Source organism: Ictalurus punctatus, chromosome 6 (assembly GCF_001660625.3).
Source record: "Ictalurus punctatus breed USDA103 chromosome 6, Coco_2.0, whole genome shotgun sequence".
Lineage (NCBI taxonomy): Eukaryota > Metazoa > Chordata > Actinopteri > Siluriformes > Ictaluridae > Ictalurus > Ictalurus punctatus.
Genome location: NC_030421.2, coordinates 13,140,959 through 13,165,548, shown reverse-complemented (window position 1 = coordinate 13,165,548; position 24,590 = coordinate 13,140,959). Strand labels below are relative to the sequence as shown.

At 36.7% G+C, this 24,590-nt stretch overlaps 1 protein-coding gene and 1 long non-coding RNA gene across 2 annotated transcripts in view; one reads left to right on the top strand and one right to left on the bottom strand.

Annotated features, from left to right (window-relative positions):
• The window catches only part of lypd6 (LY6/PLAUR domain containing 6), a 39,327-nt gene extending 26,159 nt beyond the window's left edge, over window positions 1–13,168 (bottom strand). The window contains exon 1 of the mRNA XM_017470867.3: window positions 12,945–13,168. The gene's annotated coding sequence lies outside the window, so the exon portion shown is untranslated. The remainder of the gene's footprint in view (window positions 1–12,944) is intronic.
• LOC128632913 (uncharacterized) lies at window positions 4,514–7,640 on the top strand. The gene is made up of 3 exons (XR_008396546.1): window positions 4,514–4,748; window positions 5,439–5,612; window positions 7,239–7,640. It is a non-coding gene; the product is annotated as an uncharacterized LOC128632913 (long non-coding RNA).
• Window positions 13,169–24,590: the final 11,422 nt, after the last annotated feature.

Sequence of the window (24,590 nt, the reverse complement as noted above, 5' to 3'; positions counted from 1 at the left end):
AGGGAAAAAAGTATTTGATCCCCTGCTGATTTTGTACGTTTGCCCACTGACAAAGAAATGATCAGTCTATAATTTTAATGGTAGTTGTATTTGAACAGTGAGAGACAGAATAACAACAAAAAAATCCAGAAAAACGCATGTCAAAAATTTTATAAATTAATTTGCATTTTAATGAGGGAAATAAGTATTTGACCCCCTCTCAATCAGAAAGATTTCTGGCTCCCACGTGTCTTTTATACAGGTGACGAGCTGAGATTAGGAGCACACTCTTAAAGGGAGTGCTCCTAATATCAGTTTGTTACCTGTATAAAAGACATATGTCCACTGAAGCAATCAATCAATCAGATTCCAAACTCTCCACCATGGCCAAGACCAAAGAGCTCTCCAAGGATGTCAGGGACAGGATTGTAGACCTACACAAGTCTGGAATGGGCTACAAGACCATTGCCAAGCAGCTTGGTGAGAAGGGGACAACATTTGGTGCGATTATTCGCAAATGGAAGAAGCACAAAAGAACTGTCGATCTCCCTCGGCCTGGGGCTCCATGCAAGATCTCACCTCGTGGAGTTGCATTGATCATGAGAACAGTGAGAAATCAGCCCAGAACTACACGGGAGGATCTTGTCAATGATCTCAAGGCAGCTGGGACCATAGTCACCAAGAAAACAATTGGTAACACACTACGCCGTGAAGGACTGAAATCCTGCAGCGCCTGCAAGGTCCGCTGCTCAAGAAAGCACATATACATGCCCGTCTGAAGTTTGCCAATGAACATCTGAATGATTCAGAGGACAACTGGGTGAAAGTGTTGAGGTCAGATGAGACCAAAATGGAGCTCTTTGGCATCAACTCCACTCGCCGTGTTTGGAGGAGGAGGAATGCTGCCTATGACCCCTGGAACACCATCCCCACCGTCAAACATGGAGGTGGAAACATTATGCTTTGGGGTTTTTTTTCTGCTAAGGGGACAGGACAACTTCACCGCATCAAAGGGACGATGGACGGGGCCATGTACCGTCAAATCTTGGGTGAAAACCTCCTTCCCTCAGCCAGGGCATTGAAAATGGGTCGTGGATGGGTATTCCAGCATGACAATGACCCAAAACACACGGCCAAGGCAACAAAGGAGTGGCTCAAGAAGAAGCACATTAAGGTCCTGGAGTGACCTAGCCAGTCTCCAGACCTTAATCCCATAGAAAATCTGTGGAGGGAGCTGAAGGTTCGAGTTGCCAAACGTCAGCCTCGAAACCTTAATGATTTGGAGAAGATCTGCAAAGAGGAGTGGGACAAAATCCCTCCTGAGATGTGTGCAAACCTGGTGGCCAACTACAAGAAACGTCTGACCTCTGTGATTGCCAACAAGGGTTTTTAAACCAAGTACTAAGTCATGTTTTGCAGAGGGGTCAAATACTTATTTCCCTCATTAAAATGCAAATAAATTTATAACATTTTTGACGTGCGTTTTTCTGGATTTTTTTGTTGTTATTCTGTCTCTCACTGTTCAAATAAATCTACCATTAAAATTATAGACTGATCATTTCTTTGTCAGTGGGCAAACGTACAAAATCAGCAGGGGATCAAATACTTTTTTCCCTCACTGTATATATACATACATACATACATACATTATATATATATATATATATATATATATATATATATATATATATATATATATATATATATATATATATATACATATATATATATATACACACATATATATATACACATATACATACATATACATTATATATATATATATATATATATATATATATATATATATATATATATATATATATATACACACACACACACACACACATATATACATACATATATATACACATATATACACACACATATATACACACACACATATATACATACATATATATACATGAAAAAAAATGATACTTATTGTTTTCCACTTTAATTAATAGTTTAAAATTTCCCAGTAAAATCTAGAAAATGTTCATGGTTAAATTTTTTCTTTTTTACATCACAAAAACCTGTCATTTTAAGAGGGGTGTGTAGACTTTTTAGATCCACTGTAGGTATCAGTGAAATAAATATCAGTATATTTCAGTGTATGTTAACTTGAAGCTCTAAGCAAAGTGTAATTTCCAAAGGCTTAGCAACACCAAATGGATGCCAATAAACATTCAACTTTCAGCAATAAGTCATTTTATCATTTCACTCCTGCTTTTGTATTTTCTGAACAGCACCACATTTCCTGATACTCATTACATGGAACAGATTCATTTAGACTATGTGTAGCTGAATGAGAGCATCTAAACTGATAACAGCGAGACCTACTAGAGAAAACAATGCATTCCTGAAGTGGATCCTCATGCCACATGCCATATGGTGTTGAACTGTTCCTCCTGGCACGTAGATGAAAACCCAAGGCGTCGGTTCAGATCAGAATCGCAGGTCAGCTAACTGTAATCCTGTGAGCACATGCTCTGATCCAGCACTATGCTTTTGAAGTACTGCAGTTCAGCTGTATAATTTCCTAATCCCCTTCTCAAGCACTTGGCACACCAGGAAAAAAAAAGATCAAGTAGTTTACACAATGGAAAACTATGGTGTAGCATGAAAAATTAGCATGTCTGCTTCAATTTTAAAAAAAAAAAAAAAAAAAAAAAAAAAAAAAAACAACTTTGTGTATCCTCTAGAGTGCATACAAATATTATACATTATGCTAGTTATTAAGCATTAAACTATTGTAAGCATGAAATGGTTATTAAAGTCTGTTTGAAAGAGATAGCTCCATGTCAGTTAAAGATTTAATGAACTTATTGTGTTAATATAAAATGAGAGGACTCAGTTCTGATCAGGATTCAGGTCATATTCCAAACGCTAGATTTTTAAGGGGTAGATGGAGCGCTAATGCTTGTTATCCTAGTCTCTTTTTTTCCCCCCAGTACACCAAATATGCATATTAGCTAAACAGTGCTATCCACAAAGTGCATGAATCAGATGCTCAAGCACTAACTGTCATCAAGTAAGTCTTCCTTTCAAAGTCAAATCCAATCTGATCACCATCCAGTCTATCCACCATTGTGAGAGCAAAAAACCAAAACCACAAGGGTGAGGAAAAGAAATCAAAGAAGGTCAGGCCGCAAGATGGAGAGACAAGTACTTCTAGCCTTAATTTGACTTTTAAAGTGTTGTTCTCGCCTCCACATTCTCCACCCACCCTCGCTCTGCTTTTCGGTTCATCTTCCTCACATTTGTACACTCTGTATCTGGATCACTAAGTGATCTCAAAATTATTTGAACCATTTTAGTACCATATTAATACCAGTTGGGCTGCTTTTTCCTAGATGCTTTATCAAAAATGTACTAATGCCGGATTAGGTCAAGTCATCCTTCTGCCATTGATGTGTGAAGGGTTAAATCTGTCTGGAGGGCACTTGAGTGAAAGGGAGAGAATCCCTTTGAAGGGTGGGTAACATGCCTAATTTTTAAGTCTAGGAGGCGGGTGGGGAGTATATGAGGGATCAGAACGGGGGGGGGGATAAAGTATCCCAGTGGCAGCTGCAGTGGCAGTCTGAGAAGGGGGGCACAACCTGACTCCCTTGAATTCTAAAGCCTGACATGGTGCAAAGGCAAAACAAGCTAATTAGGATTTTAGAGGCTGAGAATTTGCCTTCTTTCTTCTGTCTTGGGGGACAGGGATGGTGTGAACCTTTTCAGAGGACAAATGCAGAGAATGGAGGGAATAGAAGATATGGTTTCTCAAAGGACAGTTGTTTATTACTGTATATACATGGTTATAACAAATAAGGTTAAACCATGGCCAGACAGATGCCTCTCATGTCTCTGATGTCTCATGCAAAAGAAAGGAGGCAATATTGTTAAAAGCGAAGCAGTCAGGTCCTAAAGCACTGGAATTTGGATGAAGCAGTGAACACATAAAACAAGTCCTACACTTAAGATAAGATTAACTCGTTCGTTCGTTTATTCATTCATTCTTAAAAAAAAGAAACTTTGATAAAACTGTGAAGATGTCTTGCTGTAAACAGATGCAGGATGAACCTGACAGGAAATGTAATTAGACATGGGGCATAAAACTTCAAACCACAATTATGTGAGCCTCCTACTTCAAAGTTAGGCAGGAAGGGTTGCTCTTTATAGAGACTGGCCATGTAACCTAAGAGAAATTGGGTCAGTCGATGTGCACAAAGAGGAAAGCAAACACGCTTCTTCTCAACTTCTTACGTGATTGATCTGTGACAATGCAGAATGTCCAATGTTAAAAAAATAAATAAATAAGTCCAACATGCAGGAACAAATAATAGAAAACAGAGTAAATGTACATTTACTGGCCACTTTAATAGGTACACACAATCATACATGTGGCAGCAGCGCAATGCCTAAAATCATGCAGATACAGGACAAGAGCCTCGGTTAAAGTGCACCTATTATGCTTTTTCAGATATTACCTTTCATGTAGTGTGTTATAGAGCTGTTTGTGAATGTAAAAACGTCTGCAAAGTTTAAACAATCAAAGCACACGACAAACTGAGTTATTGACTCCCAAAAGAATTAACCGATTCTGAACAGCTGAAACGAGTCGTTAGTGATTCCAGACTCACTGACAGCGGTAGACCCATCACAACAGACTGGGACATCTGACCAATCAGAGCAGAGTATGCACTCAGAAAGGAGGAGTTTAGAATGAATCTTTTAGAACGGATCATTGAACGAGTCGTTTGTGACACTGGGGGGAAAAGGTAATGCTGCAGTTTAAATTATGAGCACATTAAATTGTTTTTTGACCTTGGATGCATGTAAATCTATTGTATGAGACCTTTAAAACAAAATTAGGTATGTTTCAAAACCATAATAAGTGCGCTTTAATGTTTACACCAAACACCACAATGGGGGAAAGAAAAAAAAAGTGCTCTCAGTGACTTTGCTGGTGCCAAACATGCTGGTTTGAGTATTTCAGAATCTCCTGGGAATTCACTCATAACAGTCTCTAGAGTTTATACAAAAACGGTGTGAAAAAAAAATAAATTTATATATATATATATATATATATATATATATATATATATATATATATATATATATATATATATATATATATATATACACATACAGCGAGCATATTTCAGTGACGCTGTAGCCTATGATTCCTGTTCTTGCCTGACAGGAGTGGAACCCGACATGCTCTTCTCCCCATTTGCCATAATGTAGTGTATTCTGACATGCTTTTCTGCTCACCACGTTTGCAAAGAGTAGTTATATGAGTTACTATAGCCTTCCTGTCAGCTGGAACCAGTCTGGCTATTCTTTCTGATTTCACCCACGGAATTTCCGCTCACTGGATGTTTTTTGCACCATTCTGTGTAAACTCTACAGACAGTTGTTGTTTTTTTGTTTGTTTGTTGTTGTTGTTTGTTTTGTGAAAATCCCAGGAGATCAGCTAGTCTAGCACCAACAACTATGTCACAGTCAAAGTCCAATCAGATGTCTGATGTGATTATTAACTGAAGATCTACATGACTTTCTGCACTGCGTTGCTGCCACACGACTGGCTGATTGAACTACACTGATGAGCAGATGTACACATGTTCCTAATAAAGTGAATGGTGAGTATATGTAAAGAAGGGATCTTCTGTTCCATTTTAAAACACATTAAACTAAATGTCCACGTTTTCAAGCATCCATTTCACTATTATTTAATTAACTACATTTATGCACCGACTATGTTGAACACAAAATACAAAAGAAATGATTAAAAGGCAAATCTCTAGATAAATAGAGAATAGATGCAAGCGGATTATTCGCACTGCTCTTTTTCAGCAGGGGATTAAAAAAAAAATTCAGTGTACTCTTGGGAAGCACTCTAAAGAACACCACTGCGCATACAGACGTTAAAAAAAAGAAAGAAATTATTAAACATCAACTACCATACCACAAAAATGATTTTATATTCACACAGATTCAGTCATGATCATATTAGGCTAATTCTCTATTCTCTATAAGGAGAAAAAATAAAAACAAAGAAATAACTAACACACTATTCCTACACACCACTTCCAAGGTTTATATATGTATCATAAATACAAATTGTCCTAAACAAGACATTAAAGTAAAGTGCAGAAATACAAAATGCTACTGTTATTTACTCTAATCATGTTGGGCTAAAATGCACTATGATAGCAGTATAGAAATAGAGAATGGCAGCAGGTTCACTGCAGGGTGCAAGAGAAGCCTTTGGAAAGACAAATTGAATACATCTGCTCAGCAAGACACTGAAATGAGGCCCAAGAGGAGCTGATTAGCATCAAAATCTGACACGGTACTCCCTGCTTTGTGTAAGAAAGCCGTGTTTTCCTCGACCAGGAAGCATGGCACAAATCCCCTCTACATTTTTTTTTTTGTTAGTTATTTCGAAAACACTGTTCTTTAAAGTAATGAAAGATGTATTCAACAGATAAGAGATGATCTCTCTCTCTCTCTCAAAAGAAAAACCTTCAACCTTGCAATCCCCAGGCAGACATGCAGTGAGATCCTGTGCAGGTCAGTCATGCAGCTAATGCGAAGCACAAACTTCACTAAATAATTGAAAAAGATCATAAGTAATGTACGACGGCGAGGGACGCTTTTATACGCTCTGCTGCAGGGAAAAGTGTTATTAGATGTGTGTCGAGTTTGCTGGAGGTGAACAAAGAGAGCGGATGAAGACGTGGCTCGCTCTGAGCTGCACTCGCTCTAATGGAGAGACAGATGAGTGCTCATAGTGACTTTTATAGGGCTCATTCATTTTTGTGCATGCTGAGCCCCAGCCCCCATCTCCACTATGCCACTGTACTGAGATCAGCATTTGATTTTATGGAAACTGTGGAGTCACGCAAAGCAACTCTGACAGTCCCCTTGTAAAAAGTACCTTATAAATCCATTCAGATTAGACTTTATTTTTTTTACTAAACATAAAATCATTTGATTTCATTCTCAATTAACGAATATAAAAACGTAATAAACAGACTTAGCATTTAGAGATCAAATTGAACAGAATGGTTATTTTAGTCACCGTTATATCTCTGATATGGAGATATATTCATACTATATACTACTATCTTAACAAACAACTGTATCAAAAATGCTGCATAAAATGATTTCTAAACAAAAATATATTAACTATATAAGGAAATCTGTCTAATATTTTTCATTATTTCCATCCATCCATTTTCCATACCGCCTATCCTACACAGGGTCACAAGAGAGCCTGGAGCCTATCCCAGGGGACTCGGGGCACAAGGCGGGGGACACCCTGGACGAGGTGCCAACCCATCGCAGGGCACAATCACACACCTATTCACATACACTACAGATAATTTGGAAATGCAACGCAACCAACTTACAACGTGTGTCTTTGGACTGGGGGAGGAAACCAGAGTACCCAGAGGAAACCCCCGAAGCACGGGCAGAACACGCAAGCTCCGTGCGCACAGGGCCAAGGCAGGATTCGAACCCCCAACCCCAGAGATGCGAGGCAATCCACTAAGCCACCGTGCCCCCCCTACTCATTATTAATTACTATAAAACAAATCTAAGATTAAACCTATTTCTATTAAAGTAATTTCAAAAGCAGTCTTTTTGTATTGCCAGATAGTTTTTCTTATATCAAGCATTTACAATAAGCAGAATGCACTGCCAACATATTTAAAAAATGTCAGAAATAGGGTTAAAAAACTTCCATTTATTTCATAAGAAATATTAGATAGAAATCGAGAACTAGTAGATACATTTAGAACTATTAGAGTCTAGATATCTATTAGACATTAGATACATTTGACTGTACTCTCATGGGAAAGCCATAAATCCATCAAAACGCCATGTTTGTTTGTTTGTTTTTTTAAATAGTAAATTACACTATGATATGCTATACTAATTATATGATATAGTAATTAAACAGCTGGACTGAAGACTAGCTAACAACCGCTCCCCCTCCCAAAAAAGGCCCGCATGAGGCGTTGACTAAGACTAAGTACTTAAACAGGTCACAGCCACTCACAGGTTGCCAAAGGTAAGAAATGACATGCAGAGTAAAGCGTGTAACTTGAGTCACGAACATTCAGCATGCTGAAAGTGATCTCCACACCTGAGAGAACACAAATACAACATCACGGGACAGGGCATTCCTCACACCTGCAGCATCTCTTTTGCTTATAACCGTCATACTGGTAGCAGTGGTGTGTGTATACCAGTAGAAATGAGACACCGTTAAACTACAGCAAATGAAAATCAAGTATTTGGACTAAAATGTAGACACACGGCTAAAAATCGAAGGCAGGCTAAAATGTTAAAGTAAATGTATAGCTCGTTCATGATTTGCTATAATCCGTACTGGTTACTTCATCAAAATGGAGGACGGAGTATCGGTTTGGAATTTTTCTAGCTTGTAGTCCAGTTACTCAGTTATAGGACACTAAATGAGTGTTAGTGAGAGCAGTATGCTGGGTTGACATGCTGACATTGGAGAAACAGAAAGAGAAGCCTTACTGAGGTGTTGCATCAATAATAATCAATAGCTTACATGTTGGAAACTACATAACAACAATACTGATTAAATTGTCAAGCCCTTGCTATCGTTCTGCATAGATCCCGATTAAAAAAGAAAAAAACATGACTGTGATATCAAATGTACCAAATATCCACCCCTAGCCTGAAGACTACAGACGGCTCATAATGACCTTCATGCATGCCTTCGTTGCATCCTCCATCTTGTCATTACCACATTTCATAGACACCCAATTCAATCTCTCTTAAAAACCATCTGGGTGAAAACAAAGGACACATCTGCTAATATCATGGCGGCTAATATCATGGCGGCTAATGTAATGTCGCTTAGGGTTATTTGATACACAAACATGTGACGCCACCTTCCATGAAAAGCCCCCATAATTGAAAGCGTCCATGCTAACGGGCATGAATCTGGGCTCGGGAAACACATCCGACAGCCCATTTCTCAAAACCGAGCTAACGGGGTCTCCTGGCAGGCAAGAGCAGACTAATCCATCAAACAATAGCGTGATCTGTCAAATCACTGCTTCAGTCTTCCTGAAAGTGATTAACAAGCGCACGGATAACAACTGTGACGCTGCATAGATCATCAAAAGAACGTTGTAACTTTCATGGATGTCGAGATGTCAAGGTCTTACTGAAAAGGGTATCACAGGCTGAACAGACCGGGCGGCACTGTGGATCAACGCTGGAGTTAGAAATGCAAAATTACTTGCAAGCTAATAAATGGGAACTCTCTGGTAGATAGAAAAAAAAAGGTGCTTAAAAGGTTCTGACATGACAAACAGTGACAAAATGACTTCATGTGTTAGTTTTGTTAAAAAAAAATATATATAGCACGATACTTCTGTGATATATTATGTCAGAATATATAGATTTGCCAGCAAAACAGTACTCCTGCAACAACAACAACAACTATTTCACAATACTTTCATTGAACTTCTACATTTATTTAACGCGGAAAATTAGAAAAAAATATTTCTGCACAAATCTGTGAAATCTAATCTGTTCTAATCAAAGGTTGTAATTATGAAAATATATTAATGATCGTACTGTTTCAAAATGTTCTATGTTTGATATTATATCAGCATATTCCCCAGCCATATCTTCCAGCATTTGCTCTTTTCTCATAAACACACACACACGCAAAACCAACTTATATGCTATATCCTCATTGCTGTGATATTCAGCTCCCTCAGCACCGTCAGATAAACAGGACCCGAGGGACTCCTTGATCATGAGAGGTCTTGTGTGGGCTACTGTGCTCTTAAAGCCAGAATGCACTTTTACTCCAGCAAGGATCCTTTCATCGCTAAAATATTCTTTTGGATCCATTGTTTGAGGGATTGTGCTGCTTCACTGCTTTCCTGTTATCAAAATCACAAATTAGGTTTGGATATAGTGCTGTAATTCTATTCTTTTTGTATGCACGCTGCTCTAAAAACATGCATTTCTGTCACTCTTTACATAGCTGGGTCTGTATTACTTTATTATACATTATCACTGCCCGGACATGTGCAATCAAATGATTTACACTGGATATACATGAAGCAAAACCAGGTTCCTCGACATACTGCATGTCATGTACCTGCACTGTGGATTTCCTCTCTGCATGAACGTTTCATGGCTTTCAGCATGACAGTCTCGAGTCCTAACACACTTCTGCTAGAGGTATACGGCACAATAGCTGATCATGCCTCAGTGAGTAACTCAGCCAGCTAGTATTATTACTGCAACGGTATTACAGTTAGTTACTAATGATATTACATAGCGGTGTAATGATATTAAGATATCACAATTAATTACACTTTTGCTTTGTATCCATGCAACATTGGATAGATAAGAAATTGGAAAGAATTTTAATGAGAATGAATCACCCAGAAATAATGAAGTATAGAGGAAGATTATTATGTTCATGTAATCAATGCAGGAAATATGGATTGAATAATATGGGGGGGGGGACAATATGTGTAGTGGATCATGCATAAATTATTGAAAACCTAAAACATGTCCACATTCTTTTTTTATTGAATATGAACAAATGTAAATATTACGTATATTAAACGGTAAATGGATAAAACATTAAACAACATAAAAAAATCTCCCTAAATAAACAGAAATTCGTAAAATGTAAAATATTTAATGTTGATAACCAAAATGATTAATATATAAATAAATATATATATATATATATATATATATATATATATATATATATATATATATATATATATATATATATATATATATATATATATATATATATATATATATATATATATATATGTTTGAATAAAGTCTAGCAATTTTCTTGAAAAAAAATAACGTATGCAGTTGCATGGCACAAAGTGGCACAATTATATTTTTATTTTTTACCATTTTTTTTAATGTAATTTGGGATTTTGTGTAGGAAGGTATCTACCAGAAATATGACAAATTAGCAAATAGTCTAGAAAGCAACCAAAATCACAGTAATGATGTATATTAAATAAGTAATGGTGATGTGCATATTATATTTTCCTTTTAAAAAAAGCATCCTTAAGTTCACTCTCTGTAAGTGTGAACAGCATGCACGAAAGGGTTAAGCAAAGCTAAAATATATATCAAATATATATAATATATATCATCAATAAATTGTTTTTATCTACAGTTATTTTTACTAAAGAACTCAATATTCATCAATTCAGTGCAAAGTAATCAATAACATTTTTGATACTTGTTAAAATAAAAAGAGACGAAACAGTAGGAGTTCAAATTAACGCATGAATTTCGTTAAAGGTGCCCATATAAAAATGGATTTTTATATAGTATATATATATATATATATATATATATATATATATATATATATATATATATATATATATATATATATATATATATATATATATATATATATAAAATGACTCATTACAGAATTACAATAATATATATTTATTTATTTATTTGTTTATTTGTTTATTTAAATTGTATTTCTGTAATAATGCTATGAGTTAGAATGATTCAATTATAATTTTCTATATACTGATTATGCACATAGTAAAACATGGACTTAACACACACTGTCCATGACATGTGTCCATGACTTATTTTTTCTATTGCTTTGTTTTAGTTAATAATAATAATAATAATAATAATAATAATAATAATAATAATAATAATAAAAGATCCACAATCACCAGACAAAGTATATCTCACTATAGTGAAAAAAGGAAAAGTCATGGATTTCACACACACACACACACACACACACACACACACACAGCTTGATGTAAAAGAAAGGACTGTATATTTCATTCATTCATTAATCCTCAGTAAATGCTTTAATCTGGTCAGGATCGTGATGGATCCCGAGCCTATATCCTGGAAACACTGGGAGCAAGGTGGGAATACACCTTCGAGTCTCAAAGTATGAAGTACGCTACAGAGTAGACCTATGTTTTTATGTTACTATATATAAATATACATTAAAATACATTTGTCTTCCTGCAATTTGAAGGCTGATTTCACAATATTTCAGAAAACAAATCTGTTCACACCAACAAAGAGTTCCTCAAGTACAAAGACTCATGCACCTGCCTGCACACACAAACACACTCTCTAGCGTGTATGAATTTCATGCACCCACCTCCATCGATTTGTACTCGCCAAGGGCACCGGAGGTCCAGTCTGACCACGGCTATATATGATATAACCGTGAACTGACCGTGACATCGAACCATGCATACATGGCATCGCATGGACTTAACACATTCCGACTTAACACACATGGATCATTCCTGACCTTTCCCAGGAGATGAGATAAAGGATGGCAAAAATATATATTAGAAAGTGACGCAGATGGTAAGGCATCTAACAGACTTTAAATAATGATAATAATAATAATACATGAAATAATAAGAATGCTACACCTTTTCATAACCGAATTATTGTTATTCTGGATGGATAATTTCAACATTTTGGGCAGCACAGGCTCCAAAATAAATATATATATATATATATATGTTACAAAATGTATACAATTTCATTGGACCAATATAGGTCCTTAATGGTATCCACTAGACGTAGCATGCCACCAATAGGAGGTAACAAATTACCAGTATAGACCTACTGGGACCATTACAGTTTCCATTAAAACCAATACAATTCCCATTATAACCAGTACAAACTCTATGAGGGTTTTTTTTTTTTTTTTCCAGCAGAGTGAACACTCAGACTGAGAATTTTACTGTAGAAACATCTTGCCAGAGCTCAGAGCGAGCAGTGCATCAACCTTCTCCATTCCGTGTTTACTGACTTTCCACGAGTCCCATTGACTTGTTTTGCTTTCACACCCTCAGCCACTGAACCAAAACAAACCCTGACGCAGAGAGCTGGAGAGAAGCACTACTCACCGGAATGACAAATCCTCTAACTCCTGATCAACTTCACCCACAGCTCCAACTGTCTCCTTCGTTTATTTTTCACCAGAATACTACAGGGTCCATCTCTCTGTTCCTCCGTGTTTTGTGCTGTCACAAGTCCGCAGCGTGGACGAGCACACGCGTTTGTTTGCGCGCCGCTTCCGGTGTGCGCGCTCTAGTTACGCGGTTACGCGCACCTGAACCTTTTTAAACGTCTTCGTCCGCCCACGGCTAGAGTTTTCCCTTTTATAGGCTTCTTCTCAAACCACATCCTAATAAACAAGAGTGCAAAAATCCTAGTGTTAACATTTAGACTGATAGAATGTGGTAGAAGGACAATCACTAGGTGTTCATTCAGAACTGGAGATGTTTCTGTACTTGCTTCTAAGTAAACAACACTATTATGATTATGATTATTATTATGATGATTATGTCAGAGGCACGTTCGTCTCACACCTCCAGGGTTGGGGGTTCGATTCCCACTGTTGCCCTGTGTGTGCAGAGTTTGCATGTTCTCCCAGTGCTGCGGGGGTTTCCTCCGGGTACTCCGGTTTCCTCCCCAAGTCCAAAGACATGCATGGTAGGTGGATTGGTGTTTCCAAAGTGTCCATAGTGAATGAATGGGTGTGTGTATGTGTTTGTGCCCTGCGATGGATTAGCACCCTGTCCAGGGTGTACCTCGCCTTGTGCCCGATGATACCTGGGATAGGCTCCAGGTTTCCTTGTGACCCTGAAAAGGATAAGCGGTATAGAAGATGGATGGATGGATAATATCACAGGACAGTGTTGCAGTTTACATAGTATACAGTGATGCAGCTAGGTTCACATTTATTTCAGAAGAATCTAACTTCTGGTTGTTGATGATGAGCACTATGCACTCCAGAAATGAATCAGGTTTTAATCAATGTACTCTAGTGTAGGTTGCATTTTATTACATGGCCCTCTGCTGGTGGTTTTCATCAAACTGCCCTGCTGGAAAAACAAACAAAATAGCAAAATCTAATAGAATAGAAACCATCCATCTTCTATACTGCTTATCCTTTTCAGGGTCACAGGGAACCTGGAGCCTATCTCAGGGAGCATCGGGTTTGTGAACATGTGTAGTTCAATGCAATGATTTCAGTGACCTCTAATCAATCCAGCAAGCAAACAAACAAACAAATAAAAATAGCAGGTTTATGTTTTAAACGTAAATCATAATATGATATTAAAATGATATTTTGTTTGCAATGTTTTCAAATACGTATGGTCGTATGATTTCAAAGCTATTTAAATCGGCTTTTTACAGCATACAGTTTTCAACCACATTTTGCTATCGTGGATGAAAATAGCAGATCGTAAAATAATTCTTTGGTTTCGGAGTTGAGATCTGCGATTTTAGACGCCATGATGTGACAAAGACACATGATGACGTGTCCGAAATCCTTTGACTTAAAATCTCAGAATGTGAGCTCTCCTAGTGCTCGTATCATCTAAAAACCACAGCAAAGGATTTTACGAAACTCACAGAACAGCCGCAAATACTTACATGGTGCAGGTGACAAGCAAAACATAAACAAAACATACTAATGTACAGAAAAAAATATCCTTATTACCTCAAGCTCACTTTGAATATTAGTTTCTGTTGATGTGACCTTAGAAGAACGTAATCATTTTCTTTCGTCATAGGTCTATCCTTAGACGAGCTTCATCATATAATATGACCTGAAGAGCAGGTTATTGCATTATCACGTTATCTGTTACAGAATTTTTGGGGGGGAGATTTTGTACAGTGTGACAAGTAAGCATAAAAAAATCGCTGTAATGGCACAGTCGAAAACCGGCTTTGATTTAAAGACTCCTTTCAACATGTGTATGTTTTTACATAATAAACATCAGAAATGTTGCTAACCTGCAAGACGTTAATCATAATTCAATGTTTTCAGGTAAAAGGAGTGAAGAAAACAACTATGTGCCAAACGAAAAGGAAATATGGAGCTCTTGCAAGTTTTCAACTCCCTTTCAATAATCTAAAGTGAATTTAACAGTAGCTTAATTAGCCACCTCAAGAAAGCATACCCAAGAACTCGGTTATCCTTTCGAATAGAACTTTTCCTAGGCTATTAAAATAACTGTGGGTTTTTATACTTAAAGCAAAAATGTTAGGAATGCACTTTTAAAGATCTCTTTCACCGTGAGTGACTCACCTGCGAATTAAATAGTGTATCTTGTATCTTAAACAGTGCACACCATTGACTGAGGTTTTTGTAGGCAGCTTCTTCGGGAGAGCATTAACCATTTTTAGCTGGATTTATGTTCGATTTAGACTTTTAAAAAAAAAACAAAAAAAACAAACAAACATATTTTTAACTATATCTCAATAATAACTGAATCATTGAATACTCACACTATAGCTTTAGTTTAGGATGATCTCTGTCGAGAAGTCATTTAAAAGACATTGCTGAATTGTGTATTATGCAGGTTCCTATTATGTATCTTATAACTAGGAATAAAAACATAACCAGCCACCATCACTTGTTGAAATAGAGCTGCTTTTGTTTGGTTATCCTTCCATCAATACTCTTATGGACCGAGTGGATATCCAAAGGCACTTCCAGGAACTAATCCCATTTACACCATGAATTTTCCATTATCCTGTTAAACGATACTCTCCGTATTTATGTTTAGCCTTCACTTGCACCAAATCGTTCCTCTGTATATTCAGGTTAAAATAATTATTCATACAGAGATCTTTAGTAACAAACATTTTAAATTTGTCAGAACGTAAAGAGAGAAAGGAAAGTGATGCTGTAAGTAAAGTAGCTACTGCTAGACTACAGTTAGAATATTAGCTGTCAAACTAATGCAGAAAGAATGACCCAAAAGTATGTGGACACCTGACCATCATACCCATATTTAGTTTTTCCCCAAACTATTGCCATAAAGTTTGAAGCACACATTTGTATAAAATGTATTTTTATGTTGTAGCATTACAATTTCCCTTAAGAGGCCCACACCTTTTACAGCAGGAGAGTGCCCCTGTGCACAAAGCAAGCTCCATGAAGACATGGTTTGCTTGGAGTGGAAGAACTCCAGTGACCTGCACAGAGCCCTGACCTCAACCCCAGTGAACACCTTTTGGGATGAACTGGAAGACCGACTGCACCCCAATATCAGTGCCTGACCTCACTAATGCTCTTGTAGCTGAATGAACACTACAAGAGGAAACTCCATGTTAATGCCTATGGTTTTGGAAAGGGCAAATGCTTTTAGCCATATAGTGTAAATCTGTTTTGTTAAATCCATTAAATATGCTTTAAATAATACATTCTTTGGAATATTCCATTAATTGGGTGTGCCACTTCACTATTCATTTCTTCAATTTCAGTGACCTCTAGTCAATCCAGCATGCAACCAGAGAAACAAATAAAAATAGCAGGTTTATGTTTTAAACGTGAATCATAACATATTAAAATAATATTTTGTTTGCACTGTTTTCAAATATGTATAGTCATGTAATTTCAAAGCTATTTAAATCAGCTTTACGGCATACAGTTCTCAACCGCATTTTGCTGTCGTGGATGAAAAACTCCATGTTAATGCCCATGGTTTTGGAAAGGGCACATGCTAATCGGGTGTTCATATACTTTTAGCCATATAGTGCAAATCTGTTTTGTTAAACCCATTAAATATGCTAAAAAAAAAAAAATACATTCATTGGAATATTCCATTTATTGGGTGACACTTGACTATTCATTTCTTCATATCTATAAATAGCCTTTTTTTTGTCAAATCCACAACAATGAGCAACATTTTCCCAGTCATCAGCGTGTTGTACGATGACAGTATTTTTAGAAAGCTTCCACTGGAAAAATCTACTCTGCTCACATTTATATACAGAGTACATAAATCCATCAGAAGCACATAACCCTGACTGCTGAAATGTGCACTTCAAAGCACCGGAGTGGAATGTGTGTGCATTCAGAATGGATGTGTGTGTGTGTGTGTGTGTGATGTGAGGTGTGAGGATGTGCTGGTTTTCCCCAGGGTGCCAGAATTTTCAGTATGTTTGGTATCTTCTGGTTTAATATTAATAGGCAGGATGAACTTCAGACTATAATGATATAGCACTAACCCTGTTGTCTTCTTACAGTATAACTTGTATATCTTTCCTTCTTTATTAATAATTCAGAGGTACTACCACTACTAACAAACAACAACAATAATGTGTAGCATTCTTCTCACATCTATGTAAGATTTTTTTTTTTTTTTTTTTTTTTTTTTACAATTTATTTTCCATATGGTTCACAAAATTATGCCAATAATATACCCAAATATTGAATTGTGCCTAAAATATATAGTAAACAACAATCCACAAGCATATCTGGATTAACAGTTCCTGTCCTGCATGAAAGCACCATCAGGACCATGTAGAAGTTTCACGCACCACTGAGTACCGCTTAAAAATATTTTAATCTATAATTCGACCCGTTTTCCACAATTACAACCTGCTAGAGGATCCAGTTCCACGTAATGAAGGGACAAGAGGTGAGATAAGGATAATTTGACCAGGACAGGAAGAAAGAGAGAGATCAGAATCGAACTGTGGAGTAGAGAGAGAGAGAGAGAGAGAGAGAGAGAGAGAGAGAGAGAGAGAGAGAGATACTGACTGGCTAACAAAAATATACACAGTTAAATATGTATCCATCAACATCTAACAGAGCTGAAGTGTGAAAGGAAAGGAATGCATTCCTTTGACATTTTCTTTGAAAGTAACCTTTACTTTTTCAGAGCAGTAATCGATAAACATCTTTTAGATTAGTTAATCAGCACGGCTGCTTGGGGATTCATTTTGAATCATTCTTGAATACTGTATCATATACCAGAAAGTAATTCTATGACGAGAGTCGTAACTGGATTCTCATGTAAGCGAATCAAATCCTGCATGTACGCTGAGCCTTAAACTTAAATAAAATGGCTTTTCCAATTTCCTGTGTTAGGAATTTAAAATTTAACCTTAATATATTTATAATATTTATAAAGATTCATAAATCTGGGATGCCACTATACAGTCATGTGAAAAAATAAGTATACCCCATGGAAATTGGACAGCTCTCACCCTGGCTCTGATCTGTTTAATCTGTTGCCCTCAGGGAGACGTTACAGGTGCATCAGAGCAAGGACTAATAGATTTAATAATATTTTTTTCCCCAAAATCTATAACCATTCTAAACACATACTGATTTCACAGTATAGGTATATAGAGTCTCAGAACTGTGCATTTTATAGTACCCCCCACCCCCCGGTACTATTTATTTATTTATTTATTTATTTATTTATTTATTTATTTTTTATGTATTTCGTGCTGTTATATTTATTTATTTTATTCTATCTTGTTTATTTTATGTACATGTTGGCACGGAACAAAAAGGAGTGGCTCTTAATTTCATTGTACATGTGTATAGTGACAATAAAAGGCATTCATTCATTCATTGTTGGCTTTTTTGACGCATTTGGAAAAGCATACATTCAATTCAATCTTTGAAACTGCCTATTAATAAATTTGGTACACTCTGTCAAATTACATAAAATTGACATTTTGTAGCAATTTACACAATTTAAATTAACAAAAAAAAAAAAAACAAGATCAGTCACATGGGAAAAAAGTAAGTACACCTACATTTATCACACTAAAGGATTAAAGAGGAATGGGACCATCCGGCTTTTTATAAGCGCTCAGTTCAAAAGCCTGCATCTCTGATGGTATGGGGGTGCATTAATGCCTATGGAATGGGCAGCTTGCACATCTGGAAAGGCACCATCAATGCTGAAAGGTATATACAGGTTTTAGAGCAACATATTCTTCCATCCAGATTCTGTCCCATCTTTAATTCTGAAAGATTCTGCCTCTCTAAGATACTCTTTTATACCCAATCATTTTACTAACCTGCTGCCAATTAACGTAATTAGTTGCAAAACTAACATTTCCAGCCTTTTGTTGCCCCGTCCCAACTTTTTTGAGACGTATTGTGGCCATGAAATTCAAAATTCCCTTATTTTTTTCTTAAAATGCTACACATATACTCAGTTTAAATATTTGATATGTTTTCTATGTTCTATTGTGAATAATGTATGGGTTTATGAGATTTGCAAATCATTGCATTCTGGTTTTATTTACATTTTACTCAGCATCCCAACTTTTTTGGAATTGGGGTTATATACAAATCTCATATGTAATGTCTGTTGTTCCCTTTGTTAATGAGGTGTGTGGTGTCATCATGCCAAAAAGTTACAGAGTTAAAAAAGCCAACAATTTCCATGAGATGTACTTATTTTTCACGATTGTATAATACATAAAGTAAAAGTACTATATAATAAATATAGTGTAAAATATAAAAATCTAGTATAAAATGCAAATATTTTATATCACAGAATTGTTGAATTGTCTAATCTGATTGGTCAAAATGTGTTACACAGTGACTTGTATGCCAGACGCTCCATGAATGAACTTGTTCCTGAATGAACAAATCATCGTGTGTAACTGCTGAAATGGTAAAGTTTTTTGCAAGATGACATTCACTGTGCATGTTTGGAAGGAGTCTCCAGTGTCAGCGCTTTGTCAGAGTCTGAGATAAAGCTGTAGCTAAATTATCCGGCATGGGAAAGTCTTCAGGATGGAAGGCATTTGCAGTTTCTCAGAAACAAGCTGCATTTTTCGTCTTAGTAATTTTAAGAGTGTGAGAGAGAAAAAAGTGAGAGGGGCTGGTGAGGGAATGGCTATTTCTAGCTTTTATAACTTATAAAAGTGATAACAAAAACTATCTTATAGGAAAATAACAGTAACTCTACTTCAGTTTTGGCTGCATTCCACCACTGCATCATTGATTATTTTCCTATAACAGCATACCCCACAATGTTTGAAGTCAAACTTCAAGAAACCAACAATGTGAATTATTTTTAGCGACTCTGAACCACAGGCTTCAACAGAGATCTAAAATATTCTTCCATCCATCCATCCATCCATCCATCCATCCATCCTTTATACCACTTACCCTTTTCAGGGTCACAGGGAAACCTGGAGCCTATCCCAGGGAGCATCGGGCACAAGGTGGGGTACACCCTGGACAGGGTGCCACTCCATCACAGGCACAATCACATACACACATTCATACACTACAGACACTTTAGACATGCCAATCAGCCTACCATGCATGTCTTTGGACTGGGGGAGGAAACCAGAATACCCGGAGGAAACCCCCACAGCACAGGGAGAACATGCAAACTCTGCACATACAGGGCCATGGTGGGAATCGAACCCCCCTGGAGGTGTGAGGCAAACGTGCTAACCACTAAGCCACCGTATTCTTCCATATGTCTACAAATAAACCAGTAAGCAAAGTAACAATAAACCAGTAGCAAAGTAACAAATATCCTATACAGAAAACCTGTACAACTGCTGCTTAGTCAGTGGCCTGATCACAAATTCACACATGAAATCCTGTAGAATCCAATAAAGGATAATACTGCTTTGTAACCACTGCTGTCCAACAACCCACCATCCCTGTTTGTAAATGTCCAGGTATAAAGTCTACATCTATGTCTATGGCTGCTAAAAGCATCTCAGTGCATTATGGGTCATCCTCAGCCAGATTATCAGCCCCAGGCCTGTCCATCATGAGAGACAATACTAACAGTGATGAGCACAAGGAAGAAGACAGAGGCCCTTTCACGATGGAAGACGGACACCAGATCTTACCCTCCATTAAAGTTAAAAGCAAAAAAAAGGTCTAAGTGCATTCCCTGCATGTCCATGGACAGGCACCCTTTGAAAAACAGGATCTACTTGCAGACATTACGTCACTCACTACAGATTAGATTCATATAAAACCCCTTAAAATTTACTTTCAAGACCCTGAATGAATTCTTTCACAGTACACCTCATCATGCTATTTTATTTGCAATATCCAATATTCTTAAATGAAACAGTGGCAGATCTATTAGACCCGGGAAAGAAATTAAACTCATGAAAACTTTTAAACATGGCCTCACAAGGCCTGAATGCAATGTGGTGCATTTATTCTGGGTGTGTATGCTTGGAGGTGGTTAAAAAAAAGAGACAGTCAGTGAGAGTGCAGAACTACTGCCTTTCCTCAGCCACTGTGTATGTGTGTCTACTTTTTCACATTGCATTAAATACATTACAGGGGGTCACGATGGCTCTGAGGTTAGCACATTTGCCTCGACCTCTGAGGTTTGCATGCTCTCCCCATGCACTAGGGGTTTCCTCCATGAATTCCAGTTTCCTCCTCCAGTCCAAAGACATGTGTTGTAGGCTGAGTGACATTTAAAAAATTCCCGTAGTGTGTGATTGTGCCCTACGATGGGTTGGCACGCCGTCCAGGGTGTCCCCCGCCTTGTGCTCCGAGTTCCCAGGCTCCCTGCGACCCTGTGTAGGATAAGCAGAAAATGGACGGATGGATGGATGGATGAATGATACACATATAGCACATCACATCTCCAATATTGACGATTATAAAATATTAAAAACATTTTAATAAACAAATAGTAAAAAAATATTTTATCATTTGATTATCAGAAGGAAGCGTGAAAAAAGTGAAATGTTTATATTTTAATCCGGTTTAGAGCCAACTGTTTGTGTTAATTCTTATAGCATAACAGCAGGCCTGTGAGGATGCACTGCTGTGAGAGTATACGGTGATAAGGAATATTGCACTGTTCCTAGTCAAGTCCAGAATTACTGACAAAAAGGAAAACAATGAATAATAATAATAATAATAATAATAATAATAATAATAATAATAATAATAATAATTTATACAAAAATTAAATTATACCCAATTATTCACTTGTCCATAAAGAAAAAAATCCCAAAACAAACACAATTTACTTTTCCTCTAACAAAAAAAATATTCTTATAAGGATATCTTTAAAAATAAATAAATAAACAAACAACAATATTACAACTAATACGATTACTACTACTACTACTGATTATTATTATTATTATTATTATTACTACCATTACTACTACCATTATTATTATTAATATTATTATTATTTAATAGCACTTAATAACATCTGACTTTATTCATCATATATATATATATATATATATATATATATATATATATATATATATATATATATATATATATATATATATATATATATATATATATATATATATTTTCCATAAAGGATTATTTGTTTGCATTTATTTGAAATATTCCTTTGGAGAAAATTTTGAGGGAAATACCATAAAGAAGAAGAATTCTTATGAGAATGATTTATGTTAGAGGTAAAGTAAGTTGTCTCTGCAATTGTAATGAGACTGAGATCAGATCCATTTAGAAGTAATATATTGTGCTATTTCCTCCTATGAAGCTAAAATGCTGCACAAATACTCACACCACTACCACTAGTTTAATCAACAAGAGGGCACAACCATTCTCCCAACCCTAAATTAGTCTCTTGCTTTGATAGTTTTCTGCCTAGCAGTCATTTCATCCTTCGACAACAACCTCTTCTGACACATTCTGCCCTGTGCTCAATTGTGGTTTGAAAATCAACCACAAATCCCTACCTTTTCTCATTTATAGCTTGAAATTCAGCACCGTGGAGCAAACCCTGTAGCACTGGAGAGCGATCTCACTGGAAGCAGGGACAGAATCTGGAGTCCATTTATTAGGTGTATAACGTTTTAGGTGTATAAAAGTCTCAACTCTGCTGCTTGATGTTCACATCAAACATCAGAATGTGGAATTATGATTATGTCACATGACCCAAATCTGTGGAAAATCTGCAGTAATTTTAAAAAATTGCAAGTTCCTCCAAATATAGAGGTTTTCTTGATTTGCATTCATTTCGTTGATCAAAATCCTGGAGGGAGTGACAATAGACTGACGGAGTGACAGCTCTGTGGGTGAAAACAGCCAGATTGGTTCAAGCTGACAGGAAGTCTATAGCAACTTGAATATAGTTGTGCTTAAATGCTTGTGATATGTGCTTAAAAGCTATATATCTGCATAAATTTGACCTAAAACATGATAAAAATTTTCACACAAGATAAAGAGAACTAAATTAAACAAATGAGATACAAGTATTATAGTTGGTCATTTATTTATTGAGGAAAATGATCCAATATTACAGATCTGTGAGTGGCAAAAGTATGTGAACCCTGTTGTGCAGCAATAACTGTAATTAAACATTTCTGGGAACTGTTGATCAGTCCTGAGGAATTTTAACCCATTCCTTAATATAGAACAGCTTCAAATTTGGGATATTGGTGGGTTTCCTCACATGAACTGCTTGCTCCAGGTCCTTCCACAACATTTCTACTGGATTAAGGTCAGGACTTTGACTTGGCCGTTCCAAAACATTAACTTTATTCTTCTTTAACCATTCTTTGGTAGAACAGCTTGTGTGCTTAGGGTCGATGTCTTGCAGCATAACCCACTTCCTCTTGAGATTCAGATCATTCTGATATTTTCTTTTAGAATTGGCTGGTATAATTCAAAATTCATTGTTCCGCCAATTATGGTTTTTATGCTGGAATGCAATGTTTTCTTTTCTCCTTCTGATTTAAAACAAATATTTTATTTTGGTTTCATGAACGCACGCAAAATTGTTCCAGTAGCCTTCTGGCTTGTCCACGTGATCTTTAGCAAACTGCAGACAGATAGCAATGTTCTTTTTGCAAAGCAGTTGTTTTTTTCCAGTCTGATAAGCAACAACAACAGAGGTCCTCAGAAATCTCCTTGCCATGATGCACTTCCACAAACATGTTGTGAAGATTAGACTTTGATAGATCCCTGTGCTTGAAATAAAACAGGGCACTCACTCACACCTGGTTGTCACGCCACCGAATGAAAATACCTGACTAATTTCACCTTCAAATTAACTGCTAATCCTAGGGGTTCACATACTTTTATGAAATTTTCACCAGACTTTGGTATTAACTCAAGAAATCAGGAAATATAAATAATTCACAAGATTAATCTCCATAAATAAAGTTATGTGTAATAAAGTGGAATGACAGGGAAAAAATTTTTTTTGAACATGCTATGAAAAAGCAGTTCACCAAGGCAAGGTAAATCAAGGAACCAGCTGAAATCCATTAGTAGTTAGAAAGTAATTATACCTTCTATCTGTGTAAATTAATATCAACTGGGTTAGTAAATTAATGGCCTATAAAAAAAGCTTTTCGTTACCAAGGTGTCACACAGGAAACATCTCATGGTGGGTAAAAGCAAAGAGCTCTCCCAAGACCTTCCCAACTTTATTGTTGTGAAACATATTGAAGAAATCAGATACAGACATATTTCAAAACTTCGGAATCTTCCAGTAAGCACCATTGGGGCCATTATCCGCAAGTGGGAGCAACATCACTCCGTTACAACCGGCCATGCACCGGAGCTCGTGGCAAGATTTCTGACCAGGGAGTCAGAAGAAAAGTCAGAAGAATAGCCCAAGAGCCAAGGACCACTTGGAAAGAGCTCCAGAAACACTTGGAGGCAGCAGGTACCATCGTCACAGAGAAAACAATAGGCAATGCACTCCACTGCCATGGCCTCTACGCATGCTCACCCCGCAAGACTCCATTACTAAAGAAAAGACATGTCAAAGCTTGTTTACAGT